The following is a 13682-nucleotide window of genomic DNA, read 5'->3' as shown; positions in this document are numbered from 1 at the left end:
TTCAATTAAAGAAATCATGGAAAAGGGAAAATATTTTTGTTTGCAAAAGAATGATGGTTTGTTTGAACTAAAAAAGACCCATAAATATTCTGATTTACTTTTATTGTAATTCTTTGTAACCATGCACACAGAACGAAATGTCGATACACCTGACCCGTACAATTAAACTGTAGCGAACCGATGCAGCCCCAGCCAAACAGGGCGCTGCCATTTTAGACCCAACTGCTGTGTTGGGAGTCATTAGGTGACCAAACCCCCCAATTCCAACCCTTGATGCCGAGCGTCAAGCAGGGAGGCAATGAGTACCAATGTTGTAAGTCTTAGGTATGACTCGGCCGAGGCTTGAACCAGCGACCTTTCAATCTTGGAGTGGGCGCCCTACCATCTAGGCTACCGAGCTGGTAAAATTATTCTCAAATTCAAATGGAGCTTTTTTGCTCAAATTTGACTAGGTGTCTTTTAGCTGTATTCTATGACTATGTAAAGCCACTCATTCTCGAGATGATTGATTTTGATGCCAGTTTTTGTGGTCGGTCCCTTTCCAAGCTTTTGTTGTTTTACTTCAAATATTACTTGCCACATCTATGTTCTTTAAAATTGTAATATCATTTCATTCGAAAAATGACAGAAAAACAAAAATAAGCTGAGAAAATTTGATATTCTATGCAAGACAATTGACAATCTTTGAACTAGGTAAACTTTCTATGTAGTTTTGCTTTTACTTGGCTATTTGCCTTGACAGTTTATTTGCAACCAAATATACAAACTTGGGAAATCTGCAAAGATTCTCAGAGAATCTGGACATGTACAAAGAAAAAAATCATAGTTTAGTTGAGTTTTTATTTTATCTTGAAGACTTTTCATGAAATCATGTGTATATAACATTTTGTAGTTAAAGACTGTTCCTTGTTATTTGTTTTGCAGTTCCTTGTGTGTTCAATACGAATTTAGGCCTAACATCAATTGATTGAACAATGTCTTATTGCACAACAATGGTGACACTTAGGGATTCAAAGAACATTTTTACAAATGTTGAAAATTAAAGTTATGATGATGTTGAAGTTATTAATGGATGATCACTAAAATTGCACAGAAAGCAGCATATGTAATATATTTATTCTACATTTATCAATGACATTGGAACTATCCCATCAAGTATTCTAAAATTCTTTATTCTACCAATGGCTCTTTCAACATGACACTAGTGTCTGGAAACCATTTTATTTTCTCCTCGCTCATCAATTTATCTTTCATTTTTCTTCTCAAAGTCTGGTTGCATTCTAGTAAAGCCCCTATCCGCTAAAACAACTTCACCGGGTTCTAGTTTTTCAAGCAATCACTGGGCCAGGTCAATTCAAGGTCAGAAATACCCCCTAGCCATAAATTTGAAACAAAGGTAATTGAGTCATATGGGGCCATTCCAATCAGTGACTTTAATGTGTTATGTTTTTTATAATTAGAAAAACTAAATTGCTGACGATAGGGATTTTTTGATTGCTGCCAAAAGAATTCTGTGTAGTGTATTATTACCGGCATGCTGGAAAATTAATTTGAAAGAAAAGGGGCACATGGGCTTTAATTTGTTTTTGTGATGGCCTGCTTCACTGAGACCTTGTCTAATCCTTATCATAAACAATAAAAACTGATTTAAGTTTACTCTTTGTGTTTAAACCAACTTGTAGGTACAAAAACTGAAAAATGGTTAAGAAAGATTGACTGGAAAACCCTGTCAAAGTTGATTTATTTTTCTTCAAGGTTGGTTGTTTAGACCAAATTCATGTTTTGCTACGTTCTGTTGTAACTGGTGTATGTTTTCTGACTTGTGATTGAGTGTTGAGTGTAGATTTTCTATGTTGATAGTTTCAGCTTGACATTGAACATCTTTTGTAGCAGGTTCTGTATATTGTGGTTCTGAAGTGACACAGGCACTGCAAATCACAATAAGAAATTTACAATTAATTTGTAGCCTTAAAAAATGTGAGCTTTAGAAGTGTAATAAAGTATTTGGGAGTTCTAAAATAGAACTGTGTTGACCCACTTTACGATATCACCAAAAGTGTTCAATTCTAAGTTTGCACTGGCAATGCATTACACCTTTAATCCCATAATTTGTTTTTTAAAAAAAACAAAAAAAAGATGACACTGATGAAATGAAGTACTGTGTGTCATTTGTTTACCTTTTAAAAACTAGGTCATATATAATTGTATCTCCAAATGGATAACAATACAATCATGCATTAATACCCTTTTTCATATGAAGTTCTTTTTCCTTTGCTTGGTGGAGCTTGGTGACAAAATGTGCTTGGAACAGTGCCTGGTTTCAACTGTCTTCTGCCATGAATAACAATGGGTGGTTATTAGTACAGACATCATAAGCAAAGATGTCTCAATACTTATGTAAGGAAAGCTATGCCATTTGGCCTACAGCATTACAGCATTAATAAGCAACCAAGTGAACATCATCCCGCCCCCATTCCCCAAGGCCACAGTCAAACTATTAAACTAACAAACAAAAACGACATCAGCACTTTCGTAAAAAAACGTGGGCTACAGAGTCAAATCTCCGCCATTTTTAGCACCCTATTGGAGATACCGCTCGCAATCGAACATTAACACAAAGCGGCGCTGCCACGAGCGGCTGCCTTTTCCAGCAGCTGCCCTATTGTTTTATTGTCTGCTCCTATCTTCGGTGTTTTTTCTTCCCGTTTTGACAACTACACTATGGATTACTTCTATCCTATGGACATGGGTTTTAGCGCATAAAAATACGTCTGATCAAGGAATCAACTCCTTGCCCTGAAGAATTCTCGTGCCGGCGTGATGAAGGGGCCTATCATGGAAGAAGAGCCGGAGCTAGCTAAGCGGCTAGCGGCGTTATAAGTCTTCGGTACCATCCGTAATCATGGTAAATGCGAACTCACGACCAAATAAGATCATTGAGTGCTGGTGGAAAACATCGAAGCGCACAGGGAGCGCAGTTGCTGTGTTTTGCGGAAACGTGGCTCACGTTTAGCATTCCGGACGCTAACGTGTAGCCACCCAGAGCTACCCGGAGCTTTCCGGCTTCAACGCCGCTAAACAGGGACACGAAAGCCGGGGGGAATCGGAGAGGAGGCGGACTTGCTAACACGAGGTGGTGTATCCCTGGATTTTCACAAAGAAAAGATTTCCATCTGCCGCAGGGATGTCGAACTTTTGGACTGGCGTGACGTCATCCACTCCGCTACAAGCACCCCTAGGGCATCATGTTAATCTGTTAATAAACAACGGGGTAGACTGCTGGAAGTGTGAATTTCCCTACGGGGATGAATAAAGTATCTATCTATCTATCTATCTATCATCTATTAACCAATTTGTTATTTCCAAACTTCCAACACTTTTGGCTTTTTTAGTGGAAAGGAATGAAAACGTATCCCCCTTTCTTTACATTAATTATTGGTGGTGCAATTGTTACAGCCAAAAGCAGCGCAAAACCCCCTGCCGAAAGAGAAAAACTCGTGGCTCTCGTGTGCTGACTGCAGACCGCTTGTGAAGCATGCTACGGTGCAAAACAACAATCCCAATCCCAAATCTAATATCGTCATATCATCCATCCCTAGTCTAGCACTTAGATTATGTTGCAATCTTTAAGCAAACCTTCTTTGACTATTTAAGGCACATTTTAACTTTGTCAAATGTTCAACTAATGCCAGAAAAACAAAATCCCTAATGTTTATTTTTGTAAAATATCACGTGATATCAAATCGAATAATTGTATTTTTCCCTGTGTATCGAGTTGCGTATTTTATTTTCTGGTTCATAAACATTTCCACCTCTAGTCATTTTAAAGTATATTTTATGGTTGACCTCCCATCTTAGAGTCTACAAATGACTTCATTGTGTTCCAAAATGGGCTTTGTGCAACGAACAAACAACCCACATGACTGATACTACGACATTCATCTGAGCTCTGTGATGATCATTGCGAAATAGCTTATTTTTTGCTCCGTTGCACATTCTCCGTTCGGGCGTAGGTGTCCGTGTCAGGACCCGCTCATGCGTTTTCTAACAGCAGGTAGTGAGGCTGGCTTCTGGGAGCCCATCCAAACTGATGATTAATGTCCTTTCCCGCCTCTACATGCTAGCGTTGTGTGTGTGTTGGGCACAGATGGCTTGTCGCGTCCCGTGGTTTATGACACCTTTTAGACATCCCGCTAGCCACACCGCCACATTCTCTCCTCCTGATTCCTGCTAGGAGCTGAATGTCATGCATCAGTGTCAGCGCCGTAATTACAGGCTTATCACGTATCCGTAATCTTGAGCCTTGGTGACATGCCGACGGCACGCTTCGTTGTGCACCCCAAAGCCCCCAATCCCGGTATACCTTCACTATTTGTAATCGGCTTGTTCAATGAAAGCCGTGATCAGGAAAGAAAGCGGCAAAACAAACACGACCCCCACACCAAGTCTGTTTGACCTGCGAGACAGGAGTGAACAAACACTAGGGGTGGGAATCTATGGGTACCTGACGATTCGATTACAAATAAGGGATTACGATTACTATATTGAAACAATTACTATAGCCATTTTATCACAGGGTTCCCTCATTCAAATCCATTCAGATTTAAGACTTTTTAAGACCCTTTTAATGAAATGTAAGAGCAATCTATCACCTATTCGATCCGATCCGTGACCACCTCTGGCGCAGCCTGGGCGCGATGGCGGGCGACTTTAAAGCCCTGCCCTGTGCTGGCAGGCATTGTGTACCCGGCGGCTGAAGTTAGTTTTGCAAGGGCGGCCTGACCGCGCTGGGACCGATGGGGAACCGGCCCTTCACCTGGCCGTGGCCAAGCTTGGCAACACCTCAAAAGGTGGTGCACCTTGTGGGGGACGCGTTAACCACGCGGTGGTACATAACCATGTGGCGATAACCTGGCTACACCAGTAAGTCTGAGCGATTGCTCCCTTCGACCCCTAAAGCCCGAACGTGCACCCGGTATTTTTGGGCTCAGAGCGGGCGGGCTCGGAGGCAGGTGACTGTGTGGGGGTGAACTGTGTTGGTGGTCAGCTGGGCAACCGCTCCCACTCATCCCCTGGTACAGCCTGAAGCCTGAAATCTTTCAGGACACGTTTCTGTTTTCTCCATTCTCTAACCTTCATCTCTGGTACCGTGAGGAAAAATAGTGTGATAAGAGATGTAATCGAATGAGCGTTACACACATATACAGTGCATCCGGAAAGTATTCACAGCGCTTCACTTTTTCCACATTTTGTTATGTTACAGCCTCATTCCAAATTGTATTAATTTAATCTCTTATCTCATAATTCTACACAAAATACTCCATTATGACAATGTGAAAAAGTTTTTTTTTACTTGTTTTGAATTTATTAAAAATAAAAAACTAAGAAATCACATTTACATAAGTATTCACAGCCCTTGCCATGAAGCTCAAAATTGAGCTCAGGTCCATCTTTTTTCCACTGATCATCCTTGAGATCTTTCTACAGCTTAATTGGAGTTCACCTGCGGTAAATTCAGTTGATTGGACATGATTTGGAAAGGCACACATCTGTCTATATAAGGTCCCACAGTTGAGTGTGCATGTCAGAGCACAAACACCAAGCATGAAGTCAAAATAATTGTCTGTAGACCTGCGAGACAGGATTGTCTTGAGGCACAAATCTGGGGAAGGATACAGAAAAATTTCTGCTGCTTTGAAGGTCCTAATGAGCACAGTGGCCTCCATTATTCGTAAATGGAAGACATTTGGAACCACCAGGACTCTTCCTAGAGCTGGCCTGCCTTCTAAACTGAGCGATCGGGGAAGAAGGGCCTTAGTCAGGGAGGTGACCAAGAACCCGATGGTCACTCTGTCAGAGCTCCAGCGTTCCTCTGTGGAGAGAGGAGAGCCTTCCAGAAGGACAACCATCTCTGCAGCAATCCACCAATCAGGCCTGTATGATAGAGTGGCCAGACGAAAGCCCGTCTGTAATTTGCCAAAAAGCACCTGAATGACTCTCAGACCATGAGAAATAAAATTCTCTGGTCTGATGAGACAAAGAGTGAACTCTTTGGTGTGAATGCCAGGCGCCATGTTTGGAGGAAACCAGGCACCGCTCATCACCAGGCCAATACCATCCCTACAATGAAGCATGGTGGTGGCAGCATCATGCTGTGGGGATGTTTTTCAGCAGCAGGAACTGGCAGACTAGTCAGGATAGAAGGAAAAATGAATGCAGCAATATATAGAGATATCTTGGATGAAAACCTGCTCCAGAGCGCTCTTGACCTCAGGCTGGGGCGAAGATTCATTTTTCAGCAGGACAACGACCCAAAGCACACAGCCAAGATCTCAAAAGATTGGCTTCAGAACCACTCCGTGAATGTCCTGGAGTGGCCCAGCCAGAGTCCAGACTTGAATCCGATCGAACATCTCTGGAGAGATCTGAAAATGGCTGTGCACAAACGTCTCCCATCCAACCTGATTGAGCTTGAGACTAATTGCAAAGGAGAATGGGCAAAACTGCCTAAAGATTGGTGTGCTAAACTTGTGGGATCATATTCAAAAAGACTTGAGGCTGTATTTGCTGCCAAAGGTGGATCAACAAAGTATTAAGCAAAGGCTGTGAATACTTATGTAAATGTGATTTCTTAGTTTTCTATTTTTAATAAATTCAAAAAAAGTAAAAAAAAAAAAGTTTTCACATTGTCATAATGGAGTATTTTGTGTAGAATTTTGAGATAAGAGATTAAATTAATACAATATGGAATGAGGCTGTAACTAAACAAAATGTGGAAAAAGTGAAGCGCTGTGAATACTTTCCGGATGCACTGTACATACAGTACTCATGCCTGTGCTAACTACACTCATTTTAATTCAAACCCACAACGTCAAATGCCCTATTTACTCTGGGAAATATCAAAAAAAGTCTAAAGTACGTCCCAGGGGCCAGGTAAAGCCTGTGATTTAATTTTTACTTGCCAGCGGCCTCTTTCATAAATTTAATAATATGTGGCCTGCCAGTAATGTTAACTGTTGTATAAAATACATTTGTACCAAAAAAACTACATCACCATTTCACTAGGGAAAGGCAGTAAGTAGCCCTTCGGCAACTTTGCCCTTGGCTTTCTGTAAGAATTTCAGCCCACCACATTTGCGACTGTAAACAAAAAAAAGATAAGTTGACTGTGAGGGCTGCCACCTCTATGACTAAGCAACTGTGTCTGCCTAATTTGACAGGAGACCGTGGCTGTTCTCAAAGAATAAACTATCAAAAGGCACTGCCAGACAAAACAGGCTGACTACAAAAAAAAGAACTGTAAACTAAAACTGTGAAAAGGTGATGCAAAAGGAAGCTGATTTAACAGCACAGCAGCGCTTATTCACAAGACCCTAGGAGTCAAGTGACAATCCTACAAAAGGTGAGCTAGGAGGATGCGAGGCTGATCATCAAACACTGTAAACTTTTTACAGGGGATGAATTTATAAAAGACTGTTCAATGAATGCCAGGCTGAATAGTCGGCCCTCACACATTTTCAGCCTACTAAATCCAGTCCGCTTTTTTAAAAGTTTCAACACCCCGAACTACTGTATTTGAATCTAGATCTGATTGAAAATAAATGCCTACAAAAGAAAAAAATGAGAACCTACCGTCCTGACTACACACATAAACTTGAATGCGTATGCATGTGCAGCCAAGTGCAAAATGTGCGTGTTGAGTGCATCTGAGCGTGAGAGTGTGTCTGATGACAGCAGGCTGATTAAGCTGTTACATAGTAATAAGCTGTGGTTGTCTGTCTGGCAGCTGCAGTGACAAACTCTTTAACAGCGAGCACTCCCACAAACCCACTCATTTTTATTTTCCTGTTGTGCCTAAATTGCACAGCCAACAAAGTGTCCAGCAGGGCTAATACTAATGTCCTCGATCAGTTCACTCACATCGTAAATGGACTGCATTTATATAGCGCTTTAAAGTCACTGAGGACCTCCAGAGCACGCCACAATACAATTCACACTTTACCCATTCGCACCCACAATCACACACCGACAGCAAAGTCATCCATGCAAGGCACCTGCTTATCAGGGGCATAAGGGGTTCAGTGTCTCACCCGAGGAAACGTTGATATTTAACTTGGAGCCAGGAATTCAACCTGCAACCTCTTTGGTCCCTTGACGACCGACCGCTCTACCTCCTGAGCTGCTGCCGTACATAAACAGTGGGACAGAGACTGGGCACAAAGTCGTTAGCTTCCTATCCAACTCCCCCTTTTTACAATCTTCTGCCCCAGTTCCAGTACCATTATCTTCAGGGTATGTACACATCTTTCATTGCCAAAATCAAGCACTTTTAAGGAGTTTAAAAAACAATTTTTCAATTACTCCAATATCATTAAATTAAGAAATCCGGTGGAAATCATGTATTTTGCAGAGCCACAATTTTTTATTTGTTTTCAAAGAATATGAAGTTTTATCATGAGTAAATTGCGAACCGAGTTATTTTTAGACAAATCTCTCCCCAAATAGGTGTTGGGTGAAAATGGAAAAAAAAGATAAGGTAAAATTTATCTTATATTTTCAGCTGCAGGTAGTTCGTTCCATTACAATTTACCGCTGGAAAACAGTAGCCTAATATTTGCATGGCCCAGTACGAATTTCCATAATTGATATGTATATGAGTTATTGTTTTTGTTCTGTTTTTATTTTAATGTTCGAAATAAAGTTTTCATTCATTCATAAACCTTGCACTCATTAACATTTCATAGCAGGCACCTGTACTGTAGGGAGCAATGACGTTTCATAGCCAAACAAATGAATGCCAGCAGTTGTTAATCACGAGGAGAGAAGAAATGCAATGGCAAAGCAAAGCAACAGGAGAGCAGTGTCTGCATCATTTTAAAGCATACTTATTGAGAAACATTGCAACAATTTAAAGCATACACAAGCACTTCACCTAAATTTCAAGCAATTTTCCCAACATTAAAATCCAAGCATTTTCAAGGATTTTAAGCACTTGTACGAACCCTGCATAGTACACAGTACAGTGAGATGGGTGGTTGAATGTGTGGGGCCACGGGAAATGTATTCAGAAAATGTTAGCATAGAAATCCAATACGTTACCGATGAATCGATATTGAATCCATCCATCCATTGTCTTTTGCTTATCCGGGATCGGGTCATGGGGGAAGCAGCCTTAAAAGGGAAGTTCAGACGTCCCAGCCACCTCCTCCAGCTCATCCGACAGGATCCCAAAGCGTTCCCAGGTCAGCCGAGAGACATAGTCTCCCCAGTGTGTCCTGGGTCGCCCCCGGGGCCTCCAGCCAGTGGGACATGCCTGGAACACCTCCCGAAGGTGGCGTCCAGGAGGCATCCTTATCAGATGCCCGAGCCACCTCAACTGGCTCATCTCACTGCGGAGGAGCAGTGGCTCTACACAGAGTCCCTCCTGGATGACTGAGCTTCACATCTTATCTCTAAGGGAAAACCCAGACACCCTGCGGAGGAAACTCATTTCGGCCACTTGCATCCGGGATCGTGTTCTTTCGGTCATAACCCAAAGTTCATGACCATAGGTGAGGGTAGGAACGTAAATCGACCGGTAGATGGAGAGCTTTGCCTTTCGGCTCAGCTCCCTCTTCACCATGACGGACCGGTACAGGGTCCGAATGACGGCAGACGCTGCACCGACCCGTCTGTCCATCCTACCCTCACTCTTGAACAAGACCCCAAGATACTTGAACTCCTCCACTTGGGGCAAGGTCTCATCCCCAACCTGGAGGGAGCATGCCACTCTTTTCCGGCTGAGTACCATGGTCTCGGACTTGGAGGTGCTGATCCTTACCCCGGCCGCTTCACACTCGGCTGCGAATCGCTCCAGCGAGAGCTGAAGATCATGGCCTAAGGAAGCCAACAACACCACGTCATCTGCAAAAAGCAGTGACGCAATGCTGAGGCCCACAAACCGGACTCCACCCCCACTAAGGCTGCGCCTAGAAATTCTGTCCATAAAAGTTATGAACAGAATCGGTGACTAAGGGCAGCCCTAGCGCATTCCAACCCTCACCGGGAACAAATCTGACTTACTGCCGGCAATGCGGACCAAATTCTGGCACCGGGCTTACAGGGACCGCACAGCCCAGATAAGACTGTGCGGTACCCCATACTCCCGAAGCACCCCCCACAGGGCCTCCCGAAGAACAAGGTCGAATGCCTTCTCCAAGTCCACAAAACACATGTAGACTGGATAGGCAAACTCCCATGCACCCTCAAGGACCCTGCAGAGGGTATAGAGCTGGTCCAGTGTTGCACGACAGGAACGAAAACCACACTGTTCCTCCTGAATCCGAGATTCGACCTCCTGGCGGACCCTCCTCTCCAGTACCCCTGAATAGACCTTACCAGGAAGGCCGAGAAGTGTGATTCCCCTTTTGTTGGAACACACTCTCCGGTCCCCCTTCTTAAAGAGGGGAACCACCACCCCAGTCTGTCAGTCCAGAGGCACTGTTTCCGATGTCCAAGCGATGTTTCAGAGGCGTGTCAACCATGACACGCCCACAACATCCAGAGCCTTAATGAACTCTGGGCGGATCTCATCGACCCCTGGGGCCCTGCCACCGAGGAGCTTTTTGACCACCTCGTTGACTTCAACCCCAGAGATGCGAGAGCCCAACTCAGAGTCCTCCGGCTCTGCTTCCCAAACACATTTTTTGTTGGCCAACTTCATCTTGCCATTTCGACTCTTATCCGGATCGTCTCAGTCACTGGTAGCAGACGACAACATCATTTTTGTTGCAAATTAAACTAAATTATTACAGTTTCTGTTACAAAGTTAAACCATCAATAGCCCTGATGAAGTCTGCGAAATCCTGCACTGCTACGTATGATAAGCAACTCTAAATTTACTGGAAGTTGGTAAAGAACTAAGAATGATGCTGAAAGACCTTTTTGTGTTGTTTAGTTACTAAAGAAAATGAACTTGTTTACACACATTAGCATTGTCTTTGTCCTATGTAGTATGTCTCTATAGTGTAAGGTAGATTGGGCCTAAAAAATTCAGCCCGACTTGATTTGAGCAACCGAGGCGACAAAAAACAGATTTTTTTACATTTTATTTATGGGGAGGGAAATGTGATTCAGGCCGTCTCCAACAACGAAAAGCCTGGCACAGAAGTGTGCAGCATGCACGCTACCCTGACGACCACGCAAGATTTTTGCCGTCCCCGACAATAAACAGTCTGGTGCCAATTTGCGCACTTCAGCTGCAAAGTGCACAGCATTCACGCGACCCTGACTACCACAGAAAAGTGATATTTGCCGTATCCGATAGAGAATGGCTTGTTGGAGACGGCATAAATCCCCCTTCCGTGCATGCTGTGCAGTACCTCCACGAGGAAAAAGAAACATGGAACACATGATGAGTGGATAATTTATTTTAAAAAATCAGCGAGCGAGAGGCCCCGCCAGCCTAGGACGATTTCATGATTGACATGAAATCTTACCTCTAGTTTGTCATACTCTGAGTCAATAGGTGCTTTGTTGTGTTTGGAAGGTTTACTATTGCTTAAAGGAGCTGCACCTAATTTGAAACTTTGTCACTATTTGTGTCCATTTTCTGGCTCAAAATCATGTTTACAGCCTTAGTCATCTAGTTTTTGATGTGCATGCAAGTATGTGCATTTCTTTGTTGCGCATGAAAAAACTATTATTTTTTCCTCTTTCTTGGGCTTTGGGTTAGCGTTTGGACTTTAAAAAGATGCAGGCCTTTTATTACTTTCACCATTTTCACGATACACTGACAAAAAAACCCAACTCCTGGGACGGTGATGAAATGACTCTCCAGCAATCAACAAAGCCCAAAAGATCATGGACTGTTCTCTCCTCAGTCTAGAGGACATTGATAGCTTGCAATACCGTAGCAGATGCATTAACATTATATAAGACACTTCCTCTCCGGGTCACCACCTCTTTGACCAGTGGCCCTCTGGTCAAATCTACAGGTTCCCCAAAACAAAGACAAGCAGGCTCAGCCACAGCTTCTTTACCAGGGACATCACCCCCCTAAATGAGCGCACATAATTGTGAAAACATATCCTGCGGCTTATTTTCTTTTATTTTTTTGATGCTGCTAAATGTTAGCACACAAAACCAAAAATAAATACCAGCAGCTAAATGTTATTGAACTTCTATTTATTGCACTACTGTATTGTTACGATGAACTTTTCTTTTTCATTCGATCATGCACTATTATTATAATGTAGGCCAGTCTCTGAGCACTATGTTGTAAATATTATTTTTCCTTTTACCCTGATAGTCTTTTCTCTTTTTTCTCTTTAAAGTCTTTTTTACATGTTTACCCTGGAGTGCCATGTACAGTCTTGTTGCATACAATGTTGATATCAATGATAATAAAGACAATTCATTTCAACTCAAGTCAGCACTCCCCATAGCCTCCTTTTCTCGAACTGAATGTGTTCTGCCCTAAACAGCTCTGCTAAAAGTTAGGTAAAAGCAGACAGGTACTATGGCAAATCAAAAATACTGGCTCTTTGAACACAGGTCGGCATTGTTAACACATACATACAAACATTATCTGCACCGCTTATCCTCAGTAGGGCGGCGAGGGTGCTCGAATCCATCCCAGCTAGGGCAGGGGACATCCTGAACTGGTTGCCAGCCAGTCGCAGGGCACACAGAGACAGACTCACTCACTCACACCTAGGGACAATTTGGATCGGCCAATTAACCTGAAATGCATGTTTTGGGATTGTGGTAGGAAACCGGAGTGCCCAGAGGAAACCCATGTAAGCACAAGGAGAACATGCAAACTCCGCACAGGAAGGCTAGTAGCTGCATTTGAACCCATGACCTCATAACAGTGCCGCTGATGCGCTTACCACTCAGCTGCCGTGCCGCCTTAACACATACATAATAGAGAAAATACTTTACTTTCAACTTTTTAACAACACATCAAACGACACACCCAACCAAGTGTCAGTACATTCTGTTCCAAATATTCTTTGAAGAAAAACTCATACTAAGTCACAGAGTCAAAAAATGATGTAGGACAAGACATAACACCCCCCCCGTCTACCAAAATTAAAAGTCCAAGGGCAAGTCATGTTTATTTGTATAGCTCTTAATCACAACAGGCTGTACAGACTACTAAGACACCTCCACCAGTGGAAGCGGAGAAATCAACAACCACAACAGACAACAACAAAGATTGTCGCAAACACATTCGAGGAAGATGAACACTTGTTTATTTTATAACTCACGGAACAGCCAACATATCGCTCAAGTTCAATATTAAAGCGGAAGAATCCTCCAGTGATAGCTAACAATATTTACATTAAATTCCAATAGCACAGACAGCATTCAATGGGGGTAAGCAATGTTTTGGATTTCATCAACATTTGAGAAAATAACTCTCCGCTGTTAACATCCATGAGTACTTCTGCAAACATGAGTGCATTGCGTGTGACAGTTGAGGCATTCACACAGGAGGACCAAATCGCATACAACGGACATTTAGTGTGAAATATGAACAATCTCACAAAAAAACAGGATTTCTCAAAAAAATCGGAATTGAGCGTGAAGCTCTGTAGTGTTAACCAAGCACTAGCTTCTAACTCTAGTTCTAATCCTTGTTTGGGAGTTATCAGATAAGTTTAAAACCCTTATTTGAAAACCTAATCTAGAAAACA

The 13682-nt window shown here is 42.7% G+C and overlaps 1 protein-coding gene across 1 annotated transcript in view; it reads right to left on the bottom strand.

Moving 5' to 3' along the window:
• The window catches only part of yaf2 (YY1 associated factor 2), a 31505-nt gene that overhangs the window by 17006 nt on the left and 817 nt on the right, over positions 1 to 13682 (bottom strand). The window lies entirely within an intron of this gene.

The sequence above is a fragment of the Urocampus carinirostris genome, chromosome 11 (assembly GCF_059441175.1).
Source record: "Urocampus carinirostris isolate Australia breed hairy pipefish chromosome 11, RoL_Ucar_1.0, whole genome shotgun sequence".
Taxonomy (NCBI): Eukaryota; Metazoa; Chordata; class Actinopteri; order Syngnathiformes; family Syngnathidae; genus Urocampus; species Urocampus carinirostris.
The sequence above is the reverse complement of the archived record's forward strand: the minus strand, read 5'-3'. Positions and strand labels throughout refer to the sequence as shown.